The 20,262-nt window shown below is 44.7% G+C and overlaps 2 long non-coding RNA genes across 3 annotated transcripts in view; one reads left to right on the top strand and one right to left on the bottom strand.

Moving 5' to 3' along the window:
* Positions 1-1,770: 1,770 nt before the first annotated feature.
* LOC135970350 (uncharacterized) lies at positions 1,771-13,153 on the bottom strand. Of its 2 annotated transcripts, XR_012434056.1 has the most exons (6): positions 12,745-13,153; positions 11,190-11,309; positions 9,744-9,813; positions 8,981-9,092; positions 3,525-6,734; positions 1,771-2,211 (listed from the first exon to the last, which is right to left on the bottom strand). It is a non-coding gene; the product is annotated as an uncharacterized lncRNA (long non-coding RNA). The 2 variants fall into 2 exon arrangements; XR_010586042.2 differs by lacking the exons at positions 8,981-9,092; positions 9,744-9,813.
* Positions 12,946-20,262, top strand: part of LOC123572780 (uncharacterized) — a 19,659-nt gene continuing 12,342 nt past the window's right edge. Inside the window, exon 1 of the long non-coding RNA XR_006697300.2 lies at positions 12,946-13,161. This is a non-coding gene — a long non-coding RNA (uncharacterized lncRNA). The remainder of the gene's footprint in view (positions 13,162-20,262) is intronic.

The raw sequence follows: 20,262 nt of genomic DNA, 5'->3' as shown, positions 1-20,262 counted from the left end.
CACTTACCCTCAGCCACTATTCCTCTTTCTGTCCCTTTATATCAGTCTTTTCAGGTTTTGGAAGTGACATTAGGTTTGGTTGCTGTGCTGGTCTAGACTGCAGGCAGCAATAGTATTCTAGCATGTCTTCCCTCAGTCTACTCTTGATCATAGAGGGTAGGTTACATAGGGAAGGAACTAGTTGGGACTATTGGACCACCAGGCTACATAGCTCTACTTGCATTTAAACCTGACTTTGCCAGATGAAATGAAGGCATAGCACAATCCTTGAGTTGCTTGGGGATTCTTACATACAGGTGTAAAAATACAGTTATGGTTTTTGACTTAGGGATAATTCCTGTTTCTGGCACTTTTATTTACATCCCTATTCCTAGTACCAGGGCATCACATATGAAAAAAGAAATTTTAGGTGAAGTGTAGTCATTACTCCAGCATCTTCTCCCATTAGGAAGAATTGTATGTATAGTCATAACAGCATCATCCTGATCCATCAGGACAAAGAGAGGAAGCTGCCTAGTGGAGTCACTCTTGCAGCGCCACCCATGTTGACAGTGAGCACATTTATGGAGATATAAAAGCCAGTCCTTCGTGTTTATATTGCCCAACAATTATATTGGCAGTTTTTAGACAATCAGTGTTTCAATTGACCATTTCAATTTTCTATTAAAGTTTTCTCCTGAGGAGGACATCTCCCTGTGCATTGTTGGCTGTTTGAGGCTGTAAAGTGTGTTTTCCTGTGTAAAGAAATGTGACACAGCAGTCCAAATTGGTGCAATCTCTTCTTTTCTTGTTTTTCTATGGCCCTTGAAGCATTGATATCTACCTCTGATTGAGCATAGCCCAATCCAGAATCAGTGACTTTCCTGTCAAGATCCATTGGCAGCTCCTTTGGGGTTGCTAGCACCAGTCTGGCTTGCCAGCTATACATGATCAAAGCCTTCCCACTAGAGAATCTGTCACAGAGCCATCTGCTGCCTCTGCCTGTTTTCTTGACCAACAGTCAAAACAGAGATTATGAGAAATGAGATAAATTACCAAAATTGTGAACAAAAGAGAGATTATCACTAATGACCCTTAGGAAGTTAAAAAGCATTATAAGTGAATAGGCTGAGAAATCTGGAGCCAACAAGTTAGACCATTTAGATAAAATGGACAGATTCATACAAAGATAGAAATTGCCAAAACTGGCTGAGTGTGGTTGCTCACGCTTGTAATCCCAGCACTTTGGGAGGCCGAGGCAGGTGGATCACGAGGTCAGATGATCGAGAGCATCCTGGCTAACACGCTGAAACCCCATCTCTGCTAAAAATACAAAAAAAAAAAAAAAAAAAAAAAATTAGCCAGACGTGGCAGGCACCTGTATTTCCAGCTACTAGGGAGGCTGAGGCAAGAGAATGGCTAAGCCCAGGAGGCAGAGCTTGCAGTGAGCTGAGATGCGCCACTGCACTTCAGCCTGGCTGACAGAGTGAGACCCCGTCTCAAAAAAATAATAATAATAAAATAAAAAATAAAATAAAAAGAAATTTTCAAAACTGCATCAAAAGTAAAGAGAAAATCTGAATAGAACTGTACACTAAGTCAGTAGTTTAAAAACCTTCTCACAAGGAAATGCCAAAACCCAAATATCTTCACTGGTGAATTCTATCAAATATTTCAAAAGCTCTGTCAGACAAGAAAAGAGGGAAGACTTTTCAGCGCATTTACGCAACTGGCATTACCCTCATATCAAAGTCAGAGCAAGACTCACAAGAAAAGAATACCAGAGACCAGTATCAGCATAAACACAAATGAAAATATCCTCAACAAACATTGGCAGACAATAAAATGCCACATAAAAAAGGATTATACTCCATGACCAATGAGATTCATCCCAGGAAAATAAGGTTGGATTAACATTTGAAATCAATGAATGGAAAGCACTGTATTAATGAAGTAAAAGATATAATTATCTTAAAAGATGTAGAAGAAACAGTTGACAGGTATGTTAACACCACTCATGTTCGTAAGTTTCAACAAAATAGGAATGGAGGGGACCTTCCTCACTCTGATAAAGGGCATCTATAAAACACCCACAGCTAAAATCATGCTTAATGAAGAAAGACTGAATGCTTTTCTCCTAAGATGGGGATCAATGCAAGGACGTCCAGTCTTCCACTTCACATTGTACTTCCACTTCCACTTAACGTTGTACTGGAGATAGTAGCCAGTGCGCTAAGGCAGAAAATTAAAAATTAAAGGCATCCAGATAAAATGTAAAACATAAAACTCTATTCACAGATAACATGACCTTGTCTGTAGAATTCACAAGCAGATAAAAGTCTGCTAGCACTAAGAAATGAATCCAGAAGGGCCCATAGTATATAAAATCAATATAAAAATTAATTATTAACATATTTATCTATACAAGCAATGAAAATCTCAACTTTCCTATCACAGTAGTTACCAAAAGGGTGAAATAGAAATAAATTTAGGAAAGGAGCAGTGTTTGTTCACTGAAAATAAAAAAAAATTACTGAGAGAAATTAAAGGTCTAAATAAATGGAGAGATGTGGTTGGAAAGCTCAATAATATTGTTAAGATGGCAGTTCTCCCCTAATAGATCTATAGGTTCAACACAATTGGTAACAAAATCTCAGCAGATATTTCATAGAAAACTGACAAAATAAGCCTAAAAATGTATATGAAAATGCAAAGGACGCAGAAGTGCCAACACAAATTTGAACAAAAAAAAGGAATGTCATATAAAACTATAAAAATCCGGACAGTATGGAACGGAGAGACATAGAGATCAATGAACAGAAAGGAACAGAAGTGAAAATCTAGAAAGACCTTCTTACAAATTTTTTTTTTTTTTGTCAATTGATTTTCAATGAAGTTGCATAGGTAATTCAATGTGACACTTAACACCATATAAAATATCAGCTCCAACAATTTAGAGACCTATAGAGCTAAAATTTATGAGTTAAAACTATAAAATTTCTAAAAGAAAATATAAGAGAAAATTTTTGTGACTTTGGGTAGTTAGGCAAAAGATTCTTAGATAAAAATACCAAAAGCATGATCTATAAGTGAAAAAAAAAAAAGAGAGATAGAGAAATTGGGCTTAGTTAAAATTTAAAACTTGAGTGCTCCAAAAGACGTAATTGAGAAAATGAGAAGACAAGCCATAGACTGGGAGTAAATATTTCACAATTTATCACAAATCACATTTGCGATGAAGAACATGTATCCAGAACATGTGACAAGTTCTTAAACTCAATGTAAGAAGACAAGCAACTCAACTGAAAGTGAGCAAAACATACAAATATGCTCAACTGACTTTTACAAAAGCACAAAAGCAATTCAATGAAGGAGGGAGAGCTTGCCCAACAAACGGTGCTGGAGCAACTGGACAACCGCAGTGGAAAAACCCTGAGCCCAAATCTCACACTTTATACAAAAAATAACTCAAAATGAATCACAAGCTTTAATGCAAGACACAGAGTTAAAATGGCAAATATTGAGCCGGGCCTGGTATCACAGACCTGTACTCTCAGCTACTCGGGAGGCTGAGGTGGGAGGATCCCTGGAGCCCAGGAGTTCAAGGACAGCCTAGGCCAAATTTTTTTTTTCTAAAATAAATAATAAATAAATTAAAAACTTTAAATTACAACCTTTGAAGAAAAAGTCATCAGAACTAAGACTGGACAAAGAGTTCCTAGACATAACACCAAAAGTATGATCCATAAAAGAAAAAGTTAATAAATTAGATATTATCAACATTAAAAACTGTTGCTCTGTGAGAGACCTGTGAAGAGCATAAAAAAGCAAGCTACAGCATGAGAGAAGATATTTACAGACAACATATTCTGTAAAGACTTGCACTCAGATTGTATGAAGAAATTTAAAAACCCAACAGTAAAAATGAAATCCAAATACAAAAAAGGCAATGAGCAAGACAAGAACAGACATTTCACTGAAGAGGATAAACACCGGACTAACCAGCAAATGAAAAGACACTCAACATGATTATCCAGTAGGAAAAACACAAATTAAAACCACAATCATGAGAATGGCTGAAATACAAAATAAAGGTAACAACAGATGCTGGCAAGGATGCAGAGAAATTGGGTCACTCTTATGTTGCTGGTAGGAATGGATTTTAAAATGGTGCAGCCACTCTGGAAATGGGTATTGCAGTTTTCTTCAAACTTAATATGCAATTTACCTTATGACTAGCAACTGACCTCCTAGGCACTTATTTCAAACAAGGGAAAACATTACGTTCACAAAACACCTGTACACAAATACTCTTGCAGCTTTATCCATAATACCTTCAAACTGAAAATAATGAAATTGTCTTCCAGTGGGTGAAGGAGATCTGCTGGTTGAACTCATAACTGAGTCAACACAAGTGCCCTTCCTCAAGGCTACCATTGTACTTCTCTGTGTAGTAAGTGTTTTATGCATATTTCCCACTTTCTCTCAAATAATATTAAAGACATGTACTGAGGGATCAAAATTTAATAAACATAAATTTTTACTGCTCCATCAAAGATAATCTGAAGTGGGACTGTGGTTTGGTGATACTGCCTTGGTTCTGCTAAGGTGCTGGCTGTGTTACTTACCTTGGCATTTGCAGCATTAATGGAAAAGTCAACATAATGAAACAGGCAGATGGCATCTTGGTATTTATGTGAAAACAGGTTTCCCTCCAGGACTCTCTGAAGGCAGCTCAGGGGACACACTTTCAAAATGCCAAAAATCAATTATGGTTCCTAGTGGGACACAACCCCTAGCCTATTCCAGTTCAGCGCTCTCTCTCTCTCTCTCTCTCTCTCTCTCTCTCTCTCTCTCTGTTTTCCCTCATTCTTCCAACTTATAATTGTATAAATTTTCAAATGTGCAAAGAATCTGAAAGAATAGTGCAGTAAAATTCAAGTTACCACTCTGCCATATTTGCTTAATATCTCTTTATATACATGAAAGCAGCATGTGGAATGATGGCCAATAATGACCCAGAAGGGTAAGGGTGGTTGGCAGTGGGTATATGATGAGAAGGGTTTCTTGGTGGGTACAATGTGGCCGGCTCCAGTGACGGATGCACTGAAGGCCCTGACTTTACCACAACTCAATATAGCAATGTAGCGAAATTGCGCTGGTGCCCCATGAATGTATACGAATTTACAAAATAAAAAATAAAATAACATATCTCTTTATAGATACAGGTAGGTATGTTTGTATAGCATGTGTGAATATGTGTGTGTGTGTGAGTGTCTGTGTGTGTGTGTAGAGAGAGAGGCAGCACCAATGAAGATTGTGTGACTGAGACATTCTAAAGTAACTTAAACACAAAACACGCATGGATAAATGTGTCTGTGACAACAAACCTGAATACAAACATGAAACAATATATCTATAAACACATCTCTGGATAGATAGCTTATGAACGAATTCCCTACCCCAGCTCCCTTACTGGTTACCCTGTGAACACAGGCAGGCAGGAAACAGGACCCAGCTAGGGTTCCTAATCTTTCTCTTGCATCCAGGCAGGTTCTGCATCTGCTACTGCTGCACAGGGGGCTCCCATCCCTGCCTTGGTCTGTTTCACAGGTGCTCCCCTAACTCTCTCTGCCTCCACTGCTTTACCTGGATGGAGCTCAGGCTGCCCTGACCAAGAACAGCACCACCCACCTGTGCCCCCAAAACCAGGAAGTTAGGAAGAACCACGCAACAGAGTCAGTAACTATCCCACCTCCCCAATCAGTCTGAACTGATGGCAGGAGATACTGATGCTTGCTTTACTCATCCTCATTCCCAGCTCATTTATTCTGCATTAATTCCATTCACATGTCCCTAGCAGTCACTTCACCCCAGAAGCACTGACCTCTGCTCTTCATAATCAGGAAACCCCAAAGCACTCTCTGTCACCTCCCGGATACCATCTTCAGCTCTACATCATCACATGTGGGCTCCAACTCTGCAGGGCAGATGTTCCCCCACAGGGTCAGCCCCTGAACATTGGCCCCAGATGTCCCCCATCCCTTCTCAGCCCTTCCAGTGCTGCTGTGAATCTGTTCTTCACTGAGAACTGCTGGGGAGATGTGGGGGAGGAGGGGAGATTTCTCTGTGCTGTGTCAAGGCATCGAAACAGACCTCTCCTTCTTTCCTGAACCTCACACTCTCTCCCTTCCCAGACACTTGAAATAAAACGCAGACCAGAAATGTCTGTTTAAACGTTAAATATCTATAGTATAAAATATGAAGACAGAGCAGAATAGGGTAATGCAGGAGAGTGGAACAGGGATGAGGGGACCTCAAGGTGCCAGAAAAGCTGGTCCTGGCTCCCCAGGAGGAACCGTCACCAGGACACTCACTCATAAAGCTCATCTATAATAATACAATTACTGCACATGTGATATATTAAAATATAATAACAAAATAACAAAAATAACATGGCACAGCTGCAAACACCTCATATATGGTAACCCTTATCATTCATCCAACCACAAGAAATAAATACTGTTAATTTCCCCAATTCATAGATGAGGAAACTGAGGCACCAAGAGGGAAAGTGCTGGTGAGACCCAGGCAGGCAGTTGAATCCAGGACGCCTGGCTGCAGAGTCTAGCTGCCCTCAGTGGCACCAGTGGACGCAGGAGATGACACGGGAGACTGAAATCCCAGTTGTGCACTGCCCTGGTGTTCTCCTGTCCCAGCCAGGTGTTGATCCGGGTCTTGTAGGTTCCCATGCTCTGGAGAAAAGAGAGAAACAGTAAATGTTCCACTGGGTGCAGGGCGCTGCTTTTTATTCCCTGAGGACTTCTCCCTCCTCAGTCACTCCAAAATCAGATTCACCCTTTCTCTGAGGGAAGATGACGTCCCCACTTTTTTCTCCCTACCATGGCACTTTTCCCAGCCCCTGCCAGTCCCCTCCCATGACTCCATCAGCATCAGCACCTGCCCTGTGCCCAGCACCCATCGTGCAGGGAGTGAAAGGACCCCAGGACTCAGGAACAAGACCCAGGAGGAAACTCAGTGCCCTCCCCTCCTCTCACGCCTGACCAGCCCTGACACAGTGGGAGGCCTCCCCAAAGAGAGGCCCTGGCCCTCTCTCCATGTCCCTCCAGGCCTGGGCTGGGTCACACACACACAGGGTCCTTCTCCCCTTCAGTCCCCAGGCCCTCCTTATCTGCAGAGGCACCTGCACACCAGGGCAGGTCCTGCACATTGTGGGTTCTTTCCTCCACCAGCAGCTCAGTGTTCCTCCCCTCCCAGCTCTGAGCAGGCAGCTTCTAACTGGAGATCCCATCAGGAAGCCCTGGGGCTCACAGGCCCAGCATGGAAATACGTGGCTGGATGGAGTCTGCACCTGACCTGATGCTGGGGACCCCCTTGCTCAAGGAGCCCTCCCCTCCCCATAACCTACACTTGGGCTGTGATTGCCCCTGCCTGGTGCACTCATCCCTGGAAACGCAGCTCCATCCCAGAACTGCTGCTTCGTGAGACTGCACAGCCTTCCTGCCGTGTTCCTAACAGGGATTCCACCCAGGCCACTGCCATTGCAGCCCACAGGGGATCTTCTCCTTCTCCTTGTGGAGCAGAGGGTTTCTTCAGACCCCTCATCCTGAGGCTGCCTCCACCCTCTGCACCTGGTTATTGCCACTGCCACAGCCACAGTCTCCCACATGGACCCTCCGAGAAAGGAAGCTCCAAATTTTAGTTCCTGTTCCATTCAACATGCTTTACAGCATCAGTATTGGAGGACATCCTATTAAGATTATCCAGCTGAAATTATGTTGATGGACATCAACATTTAAAGCAGGAATTTTGAGAAATTAACTTGTGATTTTCATACCCTTTTTCTGGCCAATATTCCAGTGACCTGTGAGAAAACCATTCCTGCCTACAGGGAAGCAAAATTGACAGTCGCTCTACAGGAGACACCACAGGTGAGAGCAGGAGGGACCACAGACCTGCACTGCCCCTGCTGTGAGTGCCTCCTGGACGGGGGCCCTCTTGCTGCAGGGTAGGGGATGAACCATCCCATCTGCTGAGGCCTGAGTGCAATTAGGTTCAAGGATGAGTCACTACTACCCCACTGGCCGGACACACAGAAGTGGGGAAATGGCAGAAAGACTCGGGTTTCCTGGACACCCCAGCCTCTCACTGTCACCTGCACTGCCTCTGTCTTTACAAAAACACAAACTTTCTGCTTTTTCCTCTCCCCTCAAACAACTTGACTGTGGGGAAAACAATTCTGACTGTCTCTTATTTTAAACTTGCCAGGCAATGAAGACGTTAAGAAAAACATTGGCTCAGGAAAGGCAAGGTGAGGCCACAAAGCACAGAACAAAGCCCCAAAAACGGGGATTAGGACTCTGGGGGCTGGAAAAAGAAATATCTGGACATAGGATGAAAACAGGGAACTAGCTGCCCTGGCAGGGTGCTGGTCCCCACTCCCCAAATTGCCCAGGGACACCTGCTTATCTACTCGTCCATATCATCTGCAAGGAAACATAGGGCGGCAGGGGCCACATGGTGGGAACCTGGAAAAAGCACAGCCTTGAGTGACCCAGAGGACACAACACTCCCGAGAGAGAGCTCCCGGATGAGGCGCATGGGCAGCTGCAAGGTGGAAGAGGATGGCCGTTTGCACTCAGGACCCTCCCTGGTACAAGGGAGGCCACAAAGAGAACTGCGCATGCAGAGCCCTCCGTCAGCCTCGTGGGTCTTTTTCTTGGTGTCCTTCTGATGGCTGGAGAAACGGGGAGAGTGATGCAGAGAGCAAGGGACTAGAGGCTCTGCCTCTCCTCGGATTCCTTTCTAGTTTCTAACCTGTCACCAGATCACATCTGTCTTTACTATTGGCTCCCTCTGAGTCCATGATCATTCAGGCTCTCAGCAATCAGCACGCAATTCCCAACTCATCCACCTAGATGCACCCTGGTAAGTCTGAGAGACAGACTGGGATGGGGACAGAGCAGGTGCCAGTCCTCACCTGCAGCAGGAGGAGGCCACAGCTGGACGTTCAAGGTCCTTGGCCCAGCCTTGGCTTGGGCAGAACTTAAGGGCGTCAAAAATAAGCTACACATGATGGTTCATTTTCAATTCTATGTTCCTCAGTATAGGTTCAACATGGACATAAAGAGACACATGGACACAAAGAGATAAAAAAGCAAAATGTACTAAGCCATCCCCCAGCTCCTTCCTGCTTTCCTTTTCATGTACGGGCCAGGTGCCAATCAGTTGGGGCCCCCTCGACGACCCCCTCCCCACCTCACCAAAGAATTCAGTTTAGGCTAGCTTGCAATGTAGATAATTGTACCCTTTCTTATCACCTAAATGCAACCATTAGGGCCATAAATTAAATGTTTAGGGAGTCCTGAGACAATCGCAATGCATTATGGGCTGCAACAAAATGCAGCAAAAAGACTGTAAAGAACATACTTGAAGCTTTAATCAAACTACAATAGGCAACATCCAGAAAGACTGTAACCCCACAGTACTCAGCTAATGAGGAACTAGGGGAGGGACGTGGGCACTAGGAAATAAATTTTTTGTCGAAACCGTCCCTGGTGTGCCTGCATTCCAGACACCCGATACTGCAAAACTGTTGCTAAAAGTCTCACTTTCACTGTTCTCTGAGAGAGACAATTCTTTGGGTTTGGATGGGTGGGTTTGTTTCCTACAATCTAGTGGCCTGTATGGGGATCACTGAGCTTGCATGAAGTGAGACTTTGGCGGAAAGAGGAAAAGTGTACCACTGGATTCATGTGGCCCATTCTGTCCAGATGTCCAGGTTCCCCACAGAAGCCACAGACAAACTTGAAACTGTTATTCAGAAGACAACGAAAGTGACACAGGGAAAAACAGAAAAGCAGGCACCGCGGCAACCAGGCAAACTTGTGCACAAGCCCAGGTAGGAAGATTGGACTATGAGCACTGCCTTGGTGGTTGGGCATTTTCGGAGGTCAAGTGTGTGTGACTGAGACATATCCTAGATATGAAGCGAGTGCGGAGACTCAATCCATGGTTCTGTTCTCCCAGGAAGGAAACGGCCAGAGATGGACAAAGCAGTTACAAAGCAGTTGACTTGCGGGTTGTGAAGAGACCTCCAGTAAGGGGGGTTGAGTACACAGGGGAACTCAGACTCAGGGAGCAACCGAAAATGGGAAGCAAGAATTCTAGGACTAGGGACAAAGGAAGGAGGAAGCGAGGAGGCCCCTTCCAGCTTCCCCCTAGATAGTCCACTGGGGAGGATGTTACAGGCTTGGGAGAATAACACTGGAACCAGGAATAAGGAAAAAAAATAATAATAAAATATTGCTGTTTTCTCCAGCCTAGAGAGCCCATTCGTCAGTCTTTTGGCCTAAGTTTAGCCCAAATAAGGACTGTGTATGCCAAGCTTTAATTCTTTATGTGAATGATAAATCGCCATCCTCACAAGAGGCGATGGATTATGCTGTTTGTTGAATTAGTGAATTAACCCCATGTTTCCCCTTAAAGAGAAATAAAAAGAGCATAGTAAAGAGCCCTCATCCAATGAAAAGCCTCGGGATCCCCTAACACGCTTGCCCTCAGGCCATACATCTCACAAAGTAGAGGACAGGGAGATCAGGGGGCAACAGGAAGGTTGGAGGAGAAGGAATCTGGGGGTCATGAAGGAGCTAAACCCTAAAATCCTTGTCCAAATTTAAGGGAAGAATTAGAACAATGTAAAAAGGATATTAATAATTTCCCTATTCCTTCTAAACAGCAGGGGTCTAACATGTATCCTCTCAGAAAAGTCCCTATGGGACAGGGAAAAATTGGATTTGTGAGTACGCCTTTAACAAGTACTGAGGTTAGGAATTTTAAAATGGAAATGACGTCACTCTTAGAAGCTAGCTCTCAGTAAGGCTGCAGAGGGCCTGGGGGGCTACATAAGGAAAATCAGAACTAGGATCACAAACTCAAGTGACTACGGGGTCAGCAAATAATAAAAAGGAGGGCTGCAGGGCTGGATGGGACCTGTGGCTGCTGCTCAACTGTTCTTACAGTGCCGGCACTGTGTCACTGTGTTGTCAGGAATAGCAGGACGGGTCCCATCTCCGTGGCCTCAACTTTGCCAACCTTACAGTGGCTCAAGAAGCGGGGACTCAGCCTGGCTGTGGAGAAGTCCCCACCGAAATTTCAAGTCACCCAGCCCCACCCCAGCGATTGCTCACCCAATGAAAATGGACGCCTGGAGCTGAGGACCAATCAGAAGTGGGGAGGGTGGGGCCACACGCCAAATACAAAGTCCACGACCAATTACAGATTTCTTTGTTCTTTCTCCGCTCCCACTGCTAAAAAAAGAAAAAAGAAAAGAAAAAGAAAAAGAAAAACGTCTTCTCAATTAGATAACGGCGACTGTAGTACAACCTCGTGACTATGCTAAAAGCCACTGAACTGTACACTTGAAACAGGTAAATTACTAGGCACATGAATTATACCTCAAAAATAATAACGCCATTCAGAAAGCCTCTTTCGATTGAGAGAACTGCCTCCTCTCCAATACACATTTCTTAGTGTTCAGGGCACCTAGCCAGGAGTCCTCAAACCTATCTTCATAGAACCACCTGAAGAGTTTTTAATATCCACGGTCCCAGGCCACAGCCAAAACCAATGGAATCACAAAGCCTAGGTTACATCTAAGCCTTAGTATCTTTTAAAGCTCCCTGGATGGCTCCAATGTGTAGTCGAGTTTTAGAACCACTATTCCAGCCCACAGTTTGAACATCCCTGATGGTACCAATTCAGCCTGCCTTCAATCTCATCTATTATCTTTGCTTTTTTTCTCTTTTTTTCTTTTAGAACGATCTGGGGGATCTCACTCTGTCACCCAGTTGGAGTGCAGTGGCGTGATGACAGCTCACATCAGCCTCGAATGCCTGGGCTGGAGCAATCCTGCCACCTCAGTCTCCTGAGAAGTTGGGACTACAGGCAAGTGCCACCACGCCCAACTTTCATTTACCATCTGGTGCCATCCTCCATTAGACAATGAACCATCTGTGATCAGGAACTGTGTCCCTTCCATCTTCGTCAGCCTTACAAACGTATTTTTAAAATGGAACTCTACCTATGATTACTAACCATTCTCCAAGACCCCTAGCCTACACTTTTCTGTAGATGAAAATGTCATACATCACAGAGTTTTAACAATTACTCAGTTTTTCCATACATATTCACTGATTATTTATTTTGATCATCATAATTTATTGAGCACAGCAGGGATTGGGGTCCTGTCCCCACCTTAGAGGGATTATTTACACTGCTAAAGGTCACAAGGGTAGGGAGGGAAAGAGAGGGAGATGGACCCAGCTCTCCTGACACTGGTCCCAAGCCCTTCCCTCCACAGTGTCTACCCTCTCTCGAGGACTTTTTCTCCCTGCGCCAGGTACAGCAAAGGGTCTCATTTAGCTCACCCCCAAAAAGACTTTTAATACTTCAATGACGATGATGATAATAATAATATGTAAAGCTTGTTCCAACGCACTTAGATGTGATCGCAACAAGACAAGAAGCCAATCCCTCCCTTAATGGGATAGCGGAGGCCGTGATGATCTTGGACTTCCGGTGAGTGGCTCCCCAGGGTCTAGTCCTGGCTGCCCCTCCCCAACCAAATCTCCCAGCTCTTTTCTGCCCAAAGCCTTCCCCCTCTACCCAACCTCCAGCCGCTTCTTCTCAGGCCCATCAACTACGTTTTCTCCCTCAGCTCTCGCCTTAGATCCCTGGACTCACCAGCACACAGGCGATTTTCTCCTCGTAGACTTTAGGCGCCACTGCTGGGTCCGGAAAAGAAAGAGAAACGGCCCAGCACGGTCGCGGGTCGCGTGTGTAACTCAGGACGGGGATGCGGTGGAAGCCCGCGAGCGTTTTCAAGTCTGCGGCCCGGAGTTCACTGCGAGGACTGGGATCACCCGTCACCCCGCCCCGGGCTACGGAAAACGAAACGTGTTTACTGATATAGAAACGGAATAACGGCGCTGCGGGCTGGGGAGGGCCGAGCTGCCTTCAGGCTTCTGGTCTCCAGCTGCGGGTCACTCACACCTGCCGCTGTGAAATGCAGACCCGCGGGGCAGGAATTCCGAGTCCGGGCTGGAGCGCGATCTGGAATCTGACTCGCTTGAAACAGCACCGCGGTGGATTCGGGGCCGGGTGAGTAGGGAAATGCGCCTCAGCCCCTCCCACGGGCCGCCCACGGATTCCAGGATCCGAAAACGCTTCCTGCTGCTCCGCCACCCCTGGAAGGCAGCGCCCGCCTCTGGCCGGTTCTGATGGAAACCGGCTCCACTGCCAGCAGGAAAACCCACAACTAAGGGACCAGGAAAAAGCCTCTCAGGGTCCCGCCCCTTCAGTGAGGATCCTAATTTACACCCCGACTGTGGCCCAGTCACAGACTGGAGCGAAGGTCACCGAAATGATACAAGACCAGCCGGGCCCAGAGCGCTGCCGCTCACAGAATGCGGTGACGGCGCCACCTCGCGTCCCTTCCCTGACGTGCCCCTGGCGGACGCAGTGACGCGTGTTGCGTGGAGGCTGGAATACACCGGGGATCAAATGCAGAGAATGGAGAAAGGAGGGAAGGATGGGGGGACGTGTTGAGAAAAGGAGGGGAGAAGGAGAAAAGGGGAGAGAAAAGGTGACGGCGAGAATAATATTTAAAATATATGGTTTTATTATTTCTTTTATTTTTGCCCTTTATCTAATTTTGTTATTTATGAGTATTTTTACCGTAGCTATTTTTTCTTTGAGTGGGGATCTGTAAATATACAGCTCATTATGCTTATTTCAGAGCCTGCGAGATCAAGTTACAGACAACATGAGCTTCTACCTCCAGATGTGCCAGGGTGCATCTCTTGGGTACAAGAACAAGGGTTTGGTTTTGTTTTACAAAATCAAAGTACAAATCTCAAATAGAATACTATTTTTAAACCGTCATTGGGGCACACTTTGCATGCAATAAATGTATCTATTTGAAATGTACAGCTCATTGAGTTGTACTCTTTGGCTGTTTTACACACCCACGTGTCTGCTCTCACAATGAAGACAAATTACATTTCCATGGTGCCCTAAAGAACAGCCATGTAATAAAATTCCATGCAGTTGTTAAAAAGAGTAGGATGAATTTTTAAGTATTGCTATGAGAAGATCTGTGCCCAGCCTACTTTTACCCATTTTTAAAAGGACAAGGATATATGGAATTATAATGCCAGTAATACCACTTAGATAATATATATTTTAAGTCGGAGAAAACCTTAAAATTACTCACCAAAATTTTGACAGGGACTGGGATAACTTTGTGACTTTCAGTTTCTCTGAAATGTTGGCATTTTTTATCACAGTGTAAACTTGGATTTTAGCCAGGCACGATGGCTCAGGCCTGTAATCCCAGCTCTGGAAGCTGAAGGATAGCCTGAGCCCAGGAGTTCGAGACTGCAGTGAGCTATGATCTCACCACTACACTCCAGCCTGGGTGACAGAAAGAGACCTTGTCTCAAAAATAAATAAATAACATTTAAAAATAAAAATAACAAACTTGGATTTGTACGGTGGTTCAGAAAGAATATTTGTTTGAAAAATATTATGAAGGTAACCAAATACTTACAGGAGTTTAAAAACCAAAGTGTTAATTAAAACCCAACTCCAGGAACTCTCTTTTAAGAGGACTTCATATTTTCATGGCATTGATTCCTTCTCAAAGTGCCTTTGATAGAGCTGTTCTTAGTGCAGTAGGGAGATGTGTAACCATTTTACAAAAGGGGCGGGGTGTAGTAAAAAGGAAAATGCAAAATCCAGTGGGGACATTCCATTTATTTTCAAAGCACGTTTGAAAACTGCGCTGCTATAGTGTCTTTGGGTTGAGACAAAGTCGAGGAAAATCTTGTTCCTGGAGTATTGATTTTCGTTTTCCAAGGGCCAAAGTCTTTCGAAGCAAGTCTAAAAACTCAGGCTGACTTCCGGATCTAGAGAAGTCTCTAGAAAGTTTGTGCAGGCCTCCAAGCTGTAAGAATCCAGCCCATCTTGGTGATGCTCTCTCGGGCTCCACCCAGTGACCATAACCGGAAGGACAGGACGCGGTGAAATGGCATCAGTGAGTCAGAGGCCAAAGGAGGATTCCAAGCCCCAGGGCGCAGGATGTGCTTTGTCATAGTGGGACTGGGGTAGGGAAGCGGAGGCAAGGACACTCAGGGAATAAATGGCAGAGGAAGCAGTCGCGCTAGGGAGGATCCAAAGCGTTCAGACTTCTCCTTTCTTTTCTTCCTGTTGGGTTGGAGGGGACCAACGTGGTACAGGGAAGGGAGGTCCGTGGGATGTAGAGAATGGAGTGGCTACAAAGGGGCGTTGCACGCCCCACCCAAGGGTCCTGGTTCTCTTCTCCCAGTTACTACTGATGAGTTCAAACTAGGCGGAGACCAAGATTTGTCCTTTGCAAAGTAGACTCCTTATCTCGCACTCCGGCTGGTTTACTAAATCCATCCTAGTAAAACACAAAAACCAAGAACTGAATTCTGTGTGTGACATTTCTGACCTCTAGAAGGTCCTCCCCATCCCCATTCCTCGTGTGCTCCCTCCCTGCCTCGACCCCTCTGCTTTGTCTCCACTTTCCCATCCTTGTCCATCTCTGGACCCTGCTCTTGAGTATCACCCCCTTCTTCAGAGGACGTCCCCTCATGGAGTACAGACTCCTCCACCTCCAGGAAAAAGAGACAAAGTCCACTGAGAGGGACCTGAGACACTCCTGTTACTCCGCCCCCGAGGTCAGCCTGTCCCAGGGTTCGCTCAGGCTGTGCGTGTGTGAATGAGTGTGTGCCTGTGTGTGTGTGCCTGTGTGTGTGCATGTGTGTGTGAATCTGTGTGTGAGAGTGTGTCTAAATATGTGTGTGAGTGTGTGTGCAAGTGTGTGTTCCTGTGTTATGAGTTAGTGTGTGTGTGAGTCTGTGTTTATGTGAGATACCGAGAGAGAGAGAGAGAGAGAGAGAGTGTGTGTGTGTGTGTGTGTGTGTGTGTGTGTGTGTGTGAGAATGAGAGTCAAAGTGCTAAACCTGGCATCCAGGAAACCCTCACCTTGGCATTGCATGCAGGAATCAGCGTTATGTGCACCTGTGCTTTTATTTCAGGAGCTGGGACAATTATATTAAGCAGATGTGCAGCGTGCCAAGGTCCCCACCACAAAAAGCATTAGAGAGGAGGGTGAGATTGGAGGGGCCCCTTACTCCAAGTCTCCTGATTCCTTCTACACATGGGGATCTTGAAAAAAAGTGCAGGACACTCCATTCCCTCCTGGGACCGAGAGGGAAGCCAGAGCCAACGTGCATGTCAAATTCCATCAAAGAAAAACTATTATAGCAAAATTTCCATGTCACATTTTTAAATTTACACAATGGCTCAAATAGAACCACCATCAAAAAAACGAATTCCTGGCTCAGGTGAGATCACTGAAGTTGGCTGCCAGGCATAAGGAAACTGCAGATATAAAGAAGGACACCTCTAGTTAGGGCTGCAGCCCAATCGCCCCTGCATCTTAGGGCCCCTGGAAAGGACCCTCTCCATTCGATAGTGCAGGGTGAGGCAATTTTCGGTGAGAAATGTAGACTCTCCTTAGACCCCTGGGGTTTGTACATTTACTTTTTTTGTAAATGTTGATTTCATTTTTGAACAAATTACCGTTACATAATTTCTTTGACTTTAAGTGTAAAACAGGAAATGTTCCTGAAACAGGAAACAAGGGACAGATGACCTGCACTGTCACCCCCCTCTGTGGCTCCCTGATGCAATAAAATTGAACCTCTGCATCCCGGGTTCAAGCGATTCCCCTGCCCCAGCCTCCCAAGTAGCTGGGACTACAGGCGCCCGCCACCAGGCCTGGCTAATTTTTTGTATTTTTAGTAGAGATGGGGTTTCACCATGTTGTCCAGGGTGGTCTCAAATTCCTGATCTCAGGATCTGCCCGCCTCAGTCTCCCAAAGTGCTTGGATTATGGTGGCCTGCCTGGCCCAGCTTGTGGGTTGTTATTCCTCCTTCTTGTCTGCCAGGTCATTGCAGGCAATCCCTTCATCTGGTAAATATTTATCAGACACCTACTGTGTGCCAGGCATTTTGTTAAAGGAACTAGGGCTGAGGTAAGACAAACCAAACTCCCCTTGCCTTCGAGGTTGAGCCAGCCTTGCACAGGCAGAGATCAGTAAGGAAATTCTTACACAAATGGTTGGCAGAACATGCAACTAGCTTTGTGGATGCACATGTAGACCATCTGCTCTGACCAAGGCGTCACAGAAGCATCATAAAAGACAACATTTGAGCTGTATTTTGAGGTATAACTAGGAGCCTGACAGGCATCCAGGACAGGAGAGCATTGCTCAGAGCCCAGGACATGAATTTTTCTCCCTTAGGCCAGGCCAGGACCCAGACTAAGCTGACTGAGGAGCCAGAAGCTTCCTGGAGAGGAAGTGTGTCCCATATATGACTGTCCAGAAGTCACAGCTGCTCAATATTGAGTCTTGAGACAAAGAGAGAGAGGCCTGATTTGAAAAAGCAAAATTCTGCTGGGAGCCTGTTAAAATGCAGTTTCTGATTCAGCAGATCCAAGGCAGGGACTGAAAATTGCATTTCTAACAAGTTCTCAGGTGATGCCAATGCTACCCAGGACCACACTTTGAGAATCACCACCCTAAGGCCATCCACACTGATTTCTAACATCAGAAGAGGGCTGAGAGACGGAGATATAGATACACTAGACCATGCCTGGCCCATCCTGGAGAGCACCCCAGCCAAGGCTGCAGCGTTTGATTTCCTTGGGATCCCAGGAATGGCAGACACCCAGGAAGAAATCAAATGTGGGGATACAGGGCAATCCAGAGACTCAGCTTCACACAGCATCTGGGGCTCCCACTACTTCACAACTGGCCCCCACACTCTCAATCCTTCCCACCCCTTACGAAACTGACCTACAGGCCTTTGACTGCTGTCCTGGGCTGTTTGGGCCTAGGATGTGACCCTAGGAGCTCTGACTGTACCTTCTGATCCAAATACAGGGTGACTTCATATGACAAATACTTAGAATGGGCTCATAATGAGGACCTTCCAAATTCAGCAAAGGGTTCAATCATGGGTTTTCCAGGAGAATTACCGAAGTGTTCTCTCTTCTAAATATCACATACTTGAACCCACATGGACAGCAGAGGGAGTTCTGAGCCCACTGAAGCCACAACTGGGGCACTGGACCCCGCAGAATTCCTTGTAGATTGAACTTCACCATTTACATCAGGATTTGGTCAAAATTTCCTTCACCAAGCCAATTGCATTTGTTAATTAATCATATCCTTATTTTGCCTTTTAATGAATGACAGACAGACACATAAAGAAAGATAGTGCAATAAAAAAGAAAACAACATACTGAATTATACTGGTAATAAACATCCTTGTTTAAGGAGTGATATAACTTTGAAACGGTGTTTTTTCTATTAAGGAAGGTAAAAGAATTAATTCTGTCAGGCTTTTGTTTTTTTATTTTGAAGCACTTGGTTTTGTTTGTTTTCTCTCCTTTGGAATTATATTTTATTTTATGTTTTGACTTGGCTCAAAATTCAAAATTTAAAAGACTCTCTCTTATTCTACCCCATCTTGACAGGTAGCCATTTATATCAGTTTTTTGCTTATTCTTTCAAAGACATTTTGTGCATATGCAAGCAAATATAAATGTATATGTATATCATCTTTCTCCCATTTCACTCAAATTCTAGCAAACTACATCTGCTTTCCTGCAACTTGCCTTTTCCCTTTACATTGTGTCACAAAGACCATCTCATGAAGAAATACCAAAAGCTTTCCTACATCTTTGTGTCTTTGTTTGAAATTTTCATGATACTCCATTGTATAGATATGCAATATTTAAAAAAAATAGAGATTGCTCCTTTTGAGTGCAGTGCTTTTTAACCAGCCCCCTTCTGATAGGCATTTGGATTATTTCTTTCACAGAACAATTCTGCATCATGTAGCATCATGTGAAAAACTGTAGTGAGCCCACTCCTAGATGCATATTCTAGGGGAACTCACATATCCCTGAGAGCAGGAGGCAATGTCCCAGGATGCTCATTGCAGTGAGGTCTACAATAGAGACAACCGAAAGGTCAATGAAGAGCGAAAGAGATAAATTGTAGCATATTCCTTGCCTGGAATACTATCCAGCAATGAAAACCAATTAACTGTTTGTATGAACACAGATTCATCTCACAGACCATGGTAACTGAAAAAGCAAGAAATGAATGACAAAATCAGAAAGAAACTATTTAAAAGAAGTCTAAAAGCAAAGCCAGGCAAGATGGCCTTGACTTGTAATCCTAGCACTTTGGGAGGCCATGGTGGGTGGATCACTTGAGTTCAGGAGTTTGAGACCAGCCTGGGAAACATGGCAAAAACCCCTCTCTCCAAAACACACAAAAATTGGCCCGGCATGGTGGAGCACAGCTATACTCCCAGCTACTTGGGTGGCTGAGGTGGGCGGATCACTTGAACCTGGGAGGTTGAGGTACAGTGAGCTGTGTTTGTGCCACTGCAGTCAAGCATGGGTGACAGAGTGAGACCTGGTCTCAAATAACAAGTCTAAAAGACTTCAAACAAGCAGACTTCCTAAAACTTAGTAAAAATATAACAGAATACACCAAATTCAAGACACACATCCACCTGCAATTCTTGATCTGCTCAGTACAGTATTGACTGAAACACATGCATATCAGAACTGTGAAAAATCAAGGCTATCTACATATATTTCTACTATTTTTCTGGGTATACTACATATAGCCAATAATATTAAAATGTCACCAATTGACAAACCTGGGTGGTGCCTTCACAAATATTTTTTATAATTTTCCATTCCTTCTTCCAGCTAGGACTACTTCGAATTAATATTTGTGAAGTGAATCCACAGGAACTGAGCAAAATAAGAAAAGAGTTATTGAGTGTGAGGAAAGCTGTGGAGAGGTACAGACAGATGGAGAGATGACAATACTGAGCATGTTAGTGACCTTCACAGTAACAGACTTCCTGGAGGACTCTGAGCTGGAGCCAGAATGAAGAGGATAGAATATAAAAGAGGGATGAAGGAGTGGGGACTTTAGGGGGCAAATATAGGATTGAGTGGGCCAGACTGGGAAGTGTGGATGGATTCTAAACATTCCGCTTTAGGTCTAGTACTTAGGGAAAGAGAAATCACATTTATTTAGCACCTTCCACAATCTTTAGAGAAATCTTCTGAAACAT

Source organism: Macaca fascicularis, chromosome 4 (assembly GCF_037993035.2).
Source record: "Macaca fascicularis isolate 582-1 chromosome 4, T2T-MFA8v1.1".
Taxonomy (NCBI): Eukaryota; Metazoa; Chordata; class Mammalia; order Primates; family Cercopithecidae; genus Macaca; species Macaca fascicularis.
The sequence above is the reverse complement of the archived record's forward strand: the minus strand, read 5'-3'. Positions and strand labels throughout refer to the sequence as shown.